The sequence below is a fragment of the Ceratotherium simum genome, chromosome 3 (genome assembly GCF_057802395.1).
Source record: "Ceratotherium simum simum isolate JZ-2026a chromosome 3, ASM5780239v1, whole genome shotgun sequence".
In the NCBI taxonomy this organism is placed as follows: Eukaryota; Metazoa; Chordata; class Mammalia; order Perissodactyla; family Rhinocerotidae; genus Ceratotherium; species Ceratotherium simum.
The window spans coordinates 28,947,746-28,960,744 of record NC_141902.1 but is presented as its reverse complement, the minus strand read 5'-3'; positions in this window follow the sequence as shown (position 1 = coordinate 28,960,744).

Here is a 12,999-nt window from a genome sequence, read left to right as displayed (position 1 = left end):
CTCCTGTTTTACAGTTTACTGCTACTACAGGCAAAAGATGTCTGATTGTAAAACACGATAAAAATTAAAACCCAAAATGCATTTTTTAAAAACAACATGTGCAAATAAAAATGGATTATTTCATGACTAAAATGTGAAAACTAGGGCCGGCCCAGTGGTGCAAATGGTTAAGTGTGCGCGCTCCGCTGTGGCAGCCCGGGGTTCGCCGGTTCGGATCCCGGGCGCGGACCGAGGCACCGCTTGTCAAGCCATGCTGTGGCAGTGTCCTATATAGAGGAAGATGGGCATGCATGTTAGCCCAGGGCCAGTCTTCCTCAACAAAAAGAGGAGGATTGGCAGATGTTAGCTCAGGGCCGATCTTCCTCACAAAAAGAAAAAAAATGTGAAAACTACTCTTTAAGAGACATGGAACATCAAACACCCCATCTGATTTCCCTCAGGGTGGGAACCACAAAAGCTGGGAACTGCTTCAGCTCTTTGCCCCGCCCCTATATTCAGCATTACATCTCAAAGGAAAGATCAGTTTTTTGCATTCAATGTGCATTTGTAACATAGTAATTATTTTTATAATTAAAATGTCCTAATTTTTCTTTTTTATTTACACAATACTTGTTCATTATAAACATTTTTTAAACAAAAAGGATACACAGGTTTAAATCACCCAAAATCCCACCATCCTAAGACAGCTATCATTAAATTTTAGGTAACCATCTCCTCCTGTTATGACATGTCTATATACATACGTATATTATATATAATATAAAATTTATATTAATGTATATAATTTATATGCACACATGCATACATGTATATAGTTCTACATATATGGTCACAACAGACCTGCTGTCTCTACGGAAGCCAACCTTCATTTTTTTCTTTTCCTCTCCTTTCTTCCCTTCAATATTTCCTCACTTTTCTCTACAACCCCCTCACACTCTATTTAAATAAGCAATATTAGTTACCTAGTGTGTATCCTTCTACATTATTCTCCATGCAAATGTAATAAACACCTATACACACACACACATACTTTCACACATCTACATTCCCATGCATATGTTACATACCCATGCACACATATACACATATACTCACATAAATTTGGATGATGCAATTGTCTTAAAATATGGGATTATATAATGTAAACTTCTTCATATCTTGCTTTTTAGGCTTAACATTATGTTGATGGATTCCTTCAAAGTCAAGTACTATAAATTTTATCTCATTTTTCTTATTAGCCATTTAATAGTCCATTTCGCACAATTTACTCAGCTAGTTCCCCATTTGTATGCATTAACTTCATTTCCTGATTTTGTCCCTATAAATAATGATGCAATATACACACACACACATTCTAAAATACTTGTGTCTTTATTTTTGTGAGATGAATTACTAGGAGTGTGTTTTTAGATCAGAGAGCAATACACATAATACATATTGTTAGATTGCTTTCACTCAAGGCCATATACAATCACATTTCCGCCATCAATATGAGTACCCTATCTACCCCTACAAACTAATATAATGACTTTAAATTTTGCAAGTCTGGAACCAGCCCTGATGGCCTAGTGGTTAATGTTTGGCACTTACCACTTTAGCACCCTGGGTTTGCTTCCTGGTCACAGAACCACACCACCCATCTATCAGTTGCCATGCTGTGACAGCAGCTCACATAGAAGAACTAGAATGACTAACAACTAAAGATATACAACTACGTACTGCGGCTTTGGGGAGGGGAAAAAAAGAGGAAGATTGGCCACAGATGTTAGCTCAGGGCAAATCTTTCCCTGCAAAAAAACAAAAAAAATATTTACTAGCCTGGTGGGTCAGAAAAGATGGCCCACTTCTTCTACTAGTGATAGGTTGAGCTTTTTTTCTTATGTTACTGGCCAATGGATTTTCTCTACTCTGATTTGCCTGTTAACATCCTTATCCATTTTTTAATTATTTATATTTTTCTTAAGAAACGTTTGTTTATTTTAGATATTAACCTTTTATCTGCCAATGCATTGCAAATATTTTTCTCTAATCCAGCATTTCATTTTTGTTTATAGTCTCTTTACTAAAATTTGATTACACATACAGAATATTTTTTTCTTTGTAATAATAGCTAGAGATTTATAGAGAATAAAGACAGGTGAAATTGGATTGTCAGAAAAGAATCATTCTCCCATGTGCCTCTTAATCAAAACAGGAAAAGATGGAACTATTGGGCTATACAAAGGCAATTCATGAGCATTTGTTAGCTCTCATTCCACAAAAGACATGACTGAGCGCAAGATTCATATTACTGTCAAGTAGGCTGGAGATGAGAGTGTTTGAGATTGACATCACTCAGGAATATGTCAATGTCATGGTGTAAAAAATGTTTGCATTTTAACTGAACTCCCCGATATGGGGCTCAGGGAATAGAATAGGTACTCTATGATGGGTAGGATCACACAGGACAGAGCATCATTGGGTCCATATCACACATAAAGTTATTAATAATGTTAGAAGAAGAAAATGAGGACTAAATATATAAGGAGACCAGTGAGCAGTTACAAGGACATCAGAAGGCTCAGAGCTAACCATGATGGTGGGATAGTGCAGCAGGTGTTCAGGTACCAATCATTAGCCATGAAAGAGAACCAGCAGCACTCAGCTGTGTCCAGGGAAATAAAGCAGAACTGAGCAAAGCAGCCAGGTAAGGAGATGGTGTTGGATTGAATATTGATCAATACATTATGGATTGTGCAGGGAACATAGGAGAACACAATAATTGCCCCAAAAACTCATCAACATAGGCTCAAAGAGCAATGAACCCAAACACTCATGACATTGGTTTGAATTCTAGTTTTGACCCTTACAAATTGTGCAATGGCAGAAAGTGACTAAAATCCTTTGAGTTTGAGTTCCCTTGTATGTAAAGGTAAAATTAAATCTAACCTTTCTAAACCCTACAAATTGTTCTAATTACTATTAAGTCCTAGACAAACAGCAATTATTTTTATGAAGATTATTTCATATCTCTGAATTAGGCTGGCAATGGAGAGAAAAAGTTACGCCAGAAGGGTTTATAGTCAGTATTTAACTCACAATTCAATAAAGTTAAGGAGAGAGTGTTAGAAACTTCAGCTGATTTACTAGATAACTTACTTCCAATCACTGGTAGGCGATAAAGTGATATACAGAAGATAGGGATATCTACATACAACCTAGAGTCCTCTCCTAGAACAAGCCTTGCCTGAGTCTGCCATTGATTGGGCAGATTACGAAAACTGAGTCTACATCTACACTGTCCTGGACCAGTGTGGTAGGCAGAATAATGATGCCCCAATGATATCCATGTCCTAATCTCTAAACCTGTGAGTATATTACTTTGCATGACAAAAAGGACTTTGAAGATACGACTGAATTAAGAATCTTGAGACAAGAACACAGTCTTGGATTATCTGGGTGGCCAATCTAATCATAAAGATCCTTATAAATGAAAAAGAGAGGAAGGAGAAAAAGATTCAAAAGAGGAAATGTGACAATGGAAGTAAGAGCGGAGTTAGAGGGAGGTTTGAAGATGTCTCACTGCTGTCTTTGGAGATGGAAGAAGGGCCCACAAACTAAGTAACGCAGGAGACATCTAGAAGCTAAAAAAGGCAAGGGAATGGATTCTTCCTTAGAGCCTCCATAAGGAACACAGGCCTGCTAACACTTTGAATTTGGTCCAGTAGAATCTATTTCAGACTTTTGTCTTCCAGAATTCTAAGATAATTAATTTGCATTGTTTTCAACCACTAAATGTGTGGTATTTGATATAACATCGATAGGAAATTAATACAACCAACTGGATAAGACCTTGAACTATTTGGATTGTGGCAATATTCTGAAGGAACCTGTGTGCCAAGGAGGATATGAATACATCTTCTGTTTTGATTGTGTAAGTGACTCCTTTGGAAATGAATGCACAAGATGCTACTCTGCAGCTCAGCCAGAAGATGAGAAGTTAAACAATTGAACAGCATGATCCAACTTTGTGGCCAGCTTCAAAATCATGACAATAAGCTACAAAGTTGAAAGAAACACATCTAATAAGCCCACACATATATGGTCAACTAATCTCTGACGGGGGCACGAAGAACACAAATGGGGAGAGGATAGTCTCTTCAATAAATGGTGCGAGAAAACTGAACATCTACATACAAATTGGAACCATATCTTACACCATACACAATAATCAACTCAAAATGTATTAAAGATTTGAACATAAGACCTGAAACTGTAAAACCCCTAGAGGAAACCATAGGAAAAAAGATTCTTGACTTTGGTCTGGGCAATGATAAGATACCAAAAGCATAAGCAACAAAAGCAAAAATCAGCAAGTGGGACTACATCAAACTAAAAACCTTTTGCACAGCAAAGGAAAAATAAACGAAATGAAAGGCAACCAAGACAACCTACATAATGGGAGAAAATTTTTGCAAACCATATATCAGATAAGGGGTTAATATCCAAAATATATAAAGAACTCATAGAAATTAATAACAAAAAAAAAAACAAAAGATCTGACTTAAAAATGAGCAGAAGAACCAAAGAGGATGTCAAAATAGCCAATAGGCACATGAAAAGATGCTCAACATCACTAATGATCAGGGAAATGCAAATCAAAACCACAATGAGAAGGGCTACCCCAGTGAGGTAGTAGTTAAGTTTGCATGCTCCACTTTGGTGGCCCGGGGTTTGCAGGTTAAGATCCCAGGCACAGACCTACACATCACTCATCAAGCCATGCTATGGCGGCATCCAGTATACAAACTAGAGGAAGATTGGCACAGGTGTTAGCTCAGAGACCATCTTCCTCAAGCAAAAAGAAGAAGATTGGCAACAGATGTTAGCTCAGGCTCAATCTTCCTCACCACAAAAAAAAACAAAAAACAAAAAGCAATGCGATATCACCGCACACCTGTTAGAATGGCCACCATCAAGAAGACCAGAGATAGGGGTTGGCCCAGTAGCTTAGTGATTAAGTGCTCACATTCCACTATTGGCGGCTGGGTTCAGATCCTGGGTGCATACCGATGCACCGCTTCTCCGGCCGTGCTGAGGTCGTGTCCCACATACAGCAACTAGAAAGATGTGCAACTATGACATACAACTATCTACTGGGGCTTTGGGGAAAAAAAAAAGGAGGAGGATTGGCAATAGATGTTAGCTCAGAGCCGGTCTTCCTCAGCAAAAAGAGGAGGATTAGCACAGATGTTAGCTCAGGGCTGATCTCTCCCACAAAAAAAAGAAAAAGACAAGAGATAACAGATGCTAGTGAGGATGTGGTGAAAAGGTAACACTTAGACATTGTTGGTGGGAATGTAAATTGGTCCAATCACTATGGAAAATAGTATGGAGGTTCCTCAAAAAATTAAAGATAGATCTGCCATGGGGCCAGCCCAGTGGCACAGTGGTTAAGTTCGTGCACTTCGCTTCGGCAGCCCAGGGTTCGCAGGTTAGGATCCCAGGCATGGACCTATGCACCGCTTATCAAGCCTTGATGTTACAGGCATCCCACATATAAAGTGGAGGAAGATGGGCATAGATGTTAGCTCATATACATATGTATACACACACACACATATATTCCATTAGCCTTTAAAAAGAAGGAAATCCTGCCATTTGCAGCAACATGGATGAAACAAGAGGACATTACGCTAAGTGAAATGAGGCAAATACAGAAAGACAAACACTATATGATCTCACTTATATGTGGAATCTAAAATAGCCAAACTCATAGAAGCAGAGAGCAGAATACTGATTGCCAGGGGCTGGGGGAAGGTGGAAGTGGGAAGGCGATGGTAGAGGGTACAAATTATCAGTAATGCAAGATAAATAAGTTCTGGAGAACTACTACAGTACAGTGCCTATAGCTAACAATACTGTATTGCAGACAAAATTTTCTAAGAGGGTAGATTTTATGTTAAATATTCCTACCACAAAAAACAATAATAAAGGAGTGGAAACTTTGAGAGGTGATGAATATGTTTATGGACTTGATGGTGGTGATGTTTCACAGATGTACACCTATCCACAAAGTCATCAAGTTGTATACGTTTAATATGGACAGCTTTTGCATGGCAATCATACCAAAAAAAGTAGTTTAAAAAAAGACCATTTTAAAGCAAATCTACTCAATGGCTCAGAGTAAAATTCAACAAAAAATGTGATTTTGCCAATAAGAAGTTCTGATGATGTTCATAATAAAATTTCAATGTCAATTCAGACTCAAATGATTAATGATGAAATGCCGAGCAACTTTCAATATGCGAATGTTTCCAGAAATACAAGAAACTCTTCTAAGAAGGCTAAAAAGGTGGCCTGTAGAGGAAAAGGGAAAAAGGACAAAAGGGAGGGAAGAAGGAAGAAATGAAAGGAGGGAGGAAAAGGGAGAGAGAGAAAAAAGAGAGGGGGGAAGAAAGAAAAAGAGAAACAGGGAGAGGGAGAGAGGGAGGGAGGGAGAAAAAAGGACGGAGGCAAGGAGAATGGAAGCAGGTGCAATCAATCCAACAATAATGGGATTTAAAACCAGAAAATGATGATGGGGAACTTGACATCACAGGGAATATGAAAAATAGGTGGTATCATTCAGTAGTTATTGATAGTCTTGAACTAACCAGTGATGTAGACATTCTAGGAAGAAGATCTGCAACAAAGTAACTTAAAAGCTCACCAGAGATCAGCTGGGCTGCAGAATGAGGTAGTGTCTCCTGCACATTCTCTACAAGAAAATGGTTTTATATCTGAGACACCTCTGCCACTGAGTAGTAGTAGAAAATGTGAATAGTAGAGCAATCTTTGTGGTTCTCTTTCTAAGAGAAGTGGTAGCAGCATTCTGCTCCCTAGTGGAGAGTGTCAACAAGCTCCATCCTCACAAAGTATATTATCTTTTGAAATTTGTTCTCTACTTAGAAGAAATCTGTTGCTGATAACATATTAAGAGAAAGAATCAGTGCCGTATCAAATGAATCCATTATTCCTTTACCTGGAAAATCTTCACGCATGCTCCGTCTTCCACAGTGAATAGTCCTGGTTGCAGATGGATGATGTCTCAATGTCACAGCCTTGTGGCTGTGCAAGATATCATACAGGATATATTTTTCCATATTGCTTCTATTAAGTCTAGGAGATTGATATGAAAGATGATTTGGGGATGAACTAAACACAAAACAATTCCCTTTGAGTATATAAAGTATATGTGATGACACTGCAGGAGGACTATGCTTCATCTGAACCACAGAAGGAGACAGAGATGACACGAGATCTGAATCCCCACCTCACTGATATCAGGGGTCTCTCCTTATACTTAGCAATGGTGCAAACATAGAACACCAGTCTTTGTATTCTCCACTTCCATTTTACTTAGCTTCCGCTTTTGCCACATTAAAATGGTTTTGTTTGGATGCAAAGTAAAGATGGTGGCATAGGAAGACTCTGAACTCGCCTCCTCCCGCAGACACAGCCAATTTACAACTACTCTTGGAAACATTACCCCTGAGACAGAACGGAAAACTGGATAAGAGGAACTCCTGCAACAAATGACAATCCTAATTGAGGTGGAAAAGGCAGAAATTCCTTTCTGGAGAGAAAAAACGCCACCTTCACAAGCCACAGCACCTCACTGTCACCCAGGAGCAGCCCAAAGGTACATAGCCCTCCCTGGAGGAGTGGGGCCCTGAGCCGGGGAACACCCTCGCTATAGACATTTTGTGGACCCAGAACAATCAAGACGAGTGGCATAATATCTGACTTTGCCTGCTACTAAAACATGGGGGAGTACCCCCAGAAAAGTTGGTGCACAAAGAAATTAAAACCAGCTCTTAAAGGGCCCACGCACAAACTCATCCATTTCAGAAAGCAACCTAAAATCAGCAGAAAGAAACGTGCACAGCCCTTTGGGGAAAAGAGACTCACCTGATAGGCTCTGAGTGCATCTTGGTGAGAGGTGAGACCTCTCCAGGGACTGGGACATTGGCGGCAGCTGTAGTTGTGGCCTGGTGTGGGCGTGCTGACACAGACACCAGCAGATGCCATTGGAGTGCTCCCTGGGGCCTGCTAGCCCAGGGTCTGCCACACCCACTAGAGCACTGATTTAATCCAGCTCAGCCAGGGAGGGAAGCCCATCCTAGGGAGGGGTCCCACCCAACAACAAGCCCTTGGGCAACTTGTGGGCCTGCTAAGGGAGCTGCCTGGAGTCTGCACAGCCTGGCAACTGGGTCTGCCTCTGTAAGGCAGAGTGTGTGCAAGGAGCCAGTGGAGAGTGTGGGGCGGTGATGGAGAGCGTGGGGCTCCCACCTTGGAGAGACTGGGTCCACTTCAGGAGGTCAGGGAGCGTGCAGGGGCAGGACCATGTTGACTGTGTGTGTGAACATGTGGGCTGGGGGGCTTGTCATCTGCAGAAGACTTGTGCTTCTCAAAGAGCCACATAGGGGTTAGCCCCACCTTACAAAGCTTGAAACAATTGGGTGCTCCTGTGCCTGAGGCCAGCCCCACCCAGCTGCAATCCTCAGAGAGTTGACATGGGACCTTAAGGCTAGAGGCTTATAGCAACTGTAAGCCCCTGAGCCTAACAACCTGAAACACTGGGGGCCTACTCACTTAATAGAAATACGGCAACAGGAGTGTGCTATTAGACATTGCAGACAACTGTTCTGGGACACTGCATACCTGATAAAGAGACTGAAGGGCCCACAACAACTACACACAGCTAAGCATTACAACAGCTGGCCAGGGGCATAGCCCAGCCTCCCTGGGAACCTATGGGAAGAACAACCCCACCACAACAGATGGACACACGTAGCCCACCCAGAGGTCACTTCTGGAACATTTGCACCTGGAGAGGAGAGGGAAGCACATTGCCAGGCCTCCTAAGGCAACATTTATATAAGGCCACATCTCTGAGAGCAGGAGACGTAGCTGACCTACCTAATACATAGACACAAGCACAGGGAAAGAGGCAAAATGAGGAGACAAAGGAATATGTTCCAAGTAAGGTAACAGGAAAAACCCCAGAAAAATAACTAAGCGAAACAGAAATGAGCAACCTCCCTGACAGAGAGTTCAAACAAAGAGTGTTAAGGATGCCCACTGATCTTGGGAGAAGAATGGATGAACTCAGTGAGAATGTCAACAAAGAAATGGAAGATATAAAAAAGAACTAATCAGAAATGAAGAATACAATACTGGAAATGAAAAACTCACTAGGGGGACTCAAAAGCAGAGTAGAGGATACAGAAGAACAGATCTGCGAGCTGGATGAAAGACTAGAAGAAATCACCCAAGCTGAACAGATAAAAGAAAAAAGAACTAAAAAGAGGGAGGACAGTCTAAGGGACCTCTGGGACAACATCAAGTGCACTAACATCCATGTTATAAGTTTCCCAGAAGGAGAAGAGCGAGACAAAGGGACAGAGAATCTATTTGAAGAAATAATAGCTGAAAACTTCCCTAACCTAAGGAAGGAAACAGAAATCCAGGTACAGGAAGCACAGAGAGCACCAAATAAGATCAACCCAAAGAGGCCCACACCAAGACACATCATAAATAAAATGTCCAGAATTAAAGATAAAGAGAGAATCCTAAAAGCCACAAGAGAAAGACAAGTTACATACAAAGGAAACCCCATAAGGCTATCAGCTGACTTCTCAGCAGAAACCTTACAGGCTAGAAGAGAGTGGCATGATATATTTAAAATGCTAAAAGGAAAAGACCTACAGCCAAGAATACTCTACCCAGCAAGGTTATCATTCAAAATGGCAGGAGAGATCAGAGGTATCCCAGACAAGCAAAAATTAAAGGAGTTTGTCACCAAGAAACCAGTACTACAAGAAATGCTTAAGGGACTTATTTAAGGGGAGAGAGAAGACCACAAATAGGAAAAGTTATCTATTTCCATGATAAGAGGGTAATGGATACAAAAGCACAAAAAAGAGGTTACATATGATATCAAAAACATAAAATGAGGGAGGAAGGGAGTTAAAGAGTACAGCTTTCATACAGAGGTCAAACTAAAGAGACTATCAACTTAACATAGACTGCTATATACATAGGTTACTATATATGACCCCCAAGGTAATCACAAACCAGAAACCTATAATAAATATACAAAAAGTAAGAGAAAGGAATCCAAACATAATACTAAAGAAAGCCATCAAACCACAAGGGAAGGGAGCAAGAGAAGAAGGAACAGAGAAGAACTACTAAAACACCAAGGAAAAAGTTAAAAAATGGCAGTAAGTATATACTTATCAATAGCTACTTTAAACATTAATGGACTAAATGCTCCAATTAAGAGGCATAGGGTGGCTGACCGGATGAAAAAACAAGACCCATATATATGCTGCATACAAGAGACACACTTCAGACCTAAAGACACTCACAAACTGAAAGTAAAGGGATGGAAAAAGGTACTCCATGCTAATGGCTATGAAAAGAAAGCTGGGGAAGCAATACTCATATCAGAGAAAATAGACTTTAAAACAAAAACTGTAAAAAGAGACAAAGAAGGGCATTACATAATGATCAAGGGAACAATCAATCAAGAGGACATAACACTTGTAAATATCTATGCACCCAAGGTAGGAGCATGTAAATATATAAAGCAATTATTAACAGACATAAAAATAGAAATAGACAGTAACACAATAATAATAGGGGACTTTAACACTCTACTTACACCAATGGATAGATCATCCAAACAGAAGATCAACAAGGAAACATTGGCCTTAAATGACACACTAGAAGAGATGGACCTAGTAGATATATACAAAACATTCCATCCAAAAACTGAAGAATACACATTATTTTCAAATGCATTCTCCATTATCCAGGATTGATCACATATTAGGCCACAAAACAAGTCTCCATAAATTTAAGAAGATTGAAATAATACCAAGCATCTTTTCTGACCACAACAGCATGAAACTAGAAATCAACTATAGGAAGAAAATCATAAAAGCCACAACTATGTGGAGATTAAACAAAATGCTACTAAGCAATGATTGGGTCAACGAAGAAATCAAAGGAGAAATCAAAAAATAGCTGGAGACAAATGAAAATGAAAATACGACATGCCAGAATTTATGGGATACAGCAAAAGCAGTTCTAAGAGGGAAGTTTATAGCAATACAGGTCTATCTCAACAAACACGAAAAATATGAAATAAACAATCTAACAATGCTCCTAAAGGAACTGGAAAAAGAAGAACAAAGCCCAAAATCAGTCAAAGAAGGGAAATAATGAAAATCAGAGCAGACATAAATGAAATAGAGACTAAAAAACAATAGAAAAAATTAATAAAAACAAGAGCCGGTTCTCTGAAAAGATAAAATTGACAAACTTTTAGCTAGACTCACGAAGAAGAAGAGAGAGAAGGCTCAAATAAGTGAAATCAGAAGTAAAAGAGGAAATAACGTATGATCTCACTCATTAAGTAGTAGATAATAACAACAAACAAACTCATAGAAACAGAGATTGGATTGGTGGTTACCAGAGGGGAAGTAGGGAGGGAGGAGAGTGAAAGGGATAATTAGGCACATGTGTGTGGTGATGGATTGTAATTAGTATTTGGGTGGTGAACATGAGAACATGATGTAATCTATGCAGAAATAGAAGTATAATGATGTACACCTGAAATTTATACAATGTTGTAAACCAATGTTACCACAACAAACCAGAAAAAAAAAAAACAAAAACAAAAAAAAGAAGCGAAAGAGGAGAAATTACAACAGACACCTCAGAAATACAAAAGATTATAAGAGAATAAGATGAAAAGCTATATGCCAACAAACTGCACAATCTGGAAGAAATGGATAAGCTCCTAGAATCATACAACCTTCCAAAACTGTATCAAGAAGAAATAGAGAATTTGAATAGACCAATCACCAGTAAGGAGATCAAAACAGTAATCAAAAGCCTCCCCAAAAATAAAAGTCCAGGACCAGAAGGCTTCCCTGATGAATTCTACCAAACATCCAAAGAAGACTTAATACCTATCCCTCTCAAACTCTTCCAAAAATTGAGGAGTGGGGCAAGCTCCCTAACTCGTTCTTCAAAGCTGACATTACACTGATACCAAAACCAGAAAAGGACAACACAAAAAAAGAAAATTACAGGCCACTATCACTGATGAACATCGATGCAAAAATCCTCAACAAAATACTAGCAAATCGCATACAACAATACGTTAAAAAGATTATACAACATGATCAGGTGGGATTTATTCTAGGGATGCAGCGATGGTACAACATTCACAAATTAATCAATGTGATACACCACATTAATAAAATGAAGAATAAAAATCACATGATCATTTCAATAGATGCAGAGAAAGCATTTGACAAGACACAGCATCCATTTATGATAAAAACTCTGAATAAAATGGGGATAGAAGGAAAGTACCTCAACATAATAAAGGCCATATATGACAAACCCACAGCTAATATCATCACAATGGTGAAAAACTGAAACCTATCCCTCTAAGAACAGGAACCAGACAAGGATGCCCACTCTCACAACTCCTATTTAACGTAGAATTGAAAGTCCTAGCCAGAGCAATCAGGCAAGAAAAAGAAATAAAAGGGATCCAAATTGGAAAGGAAGAACTGAAACTCTCACTATTTGCAGATGATATGATTTTGTATATAGAAAACCCTAAAGAATCCATCAAAAAACTTTTAGAATTAATAAACAAATATGGTAAAGTTGCAGGATACAAAATCAACATACAAAAATCAGTTGCATTTCTATACACTAACAACAAAGTAGCAGAAAGAGAAATTAAGAATACAGTCTCATTTACAATTGCAACAAAAAGAATAAAATACCTAGGAATAAACTTAACCAAAGAGGTGAAAAATCTGTACACTGAAAACTATAAAACATTGCTGAAAGAAATTGAAGAAGACACAGAAATGGAAAGATATTCTGTGCTCTTAGATTGGAAGAATTAACATAGTTAACATATCCATACTTCCTAAATAA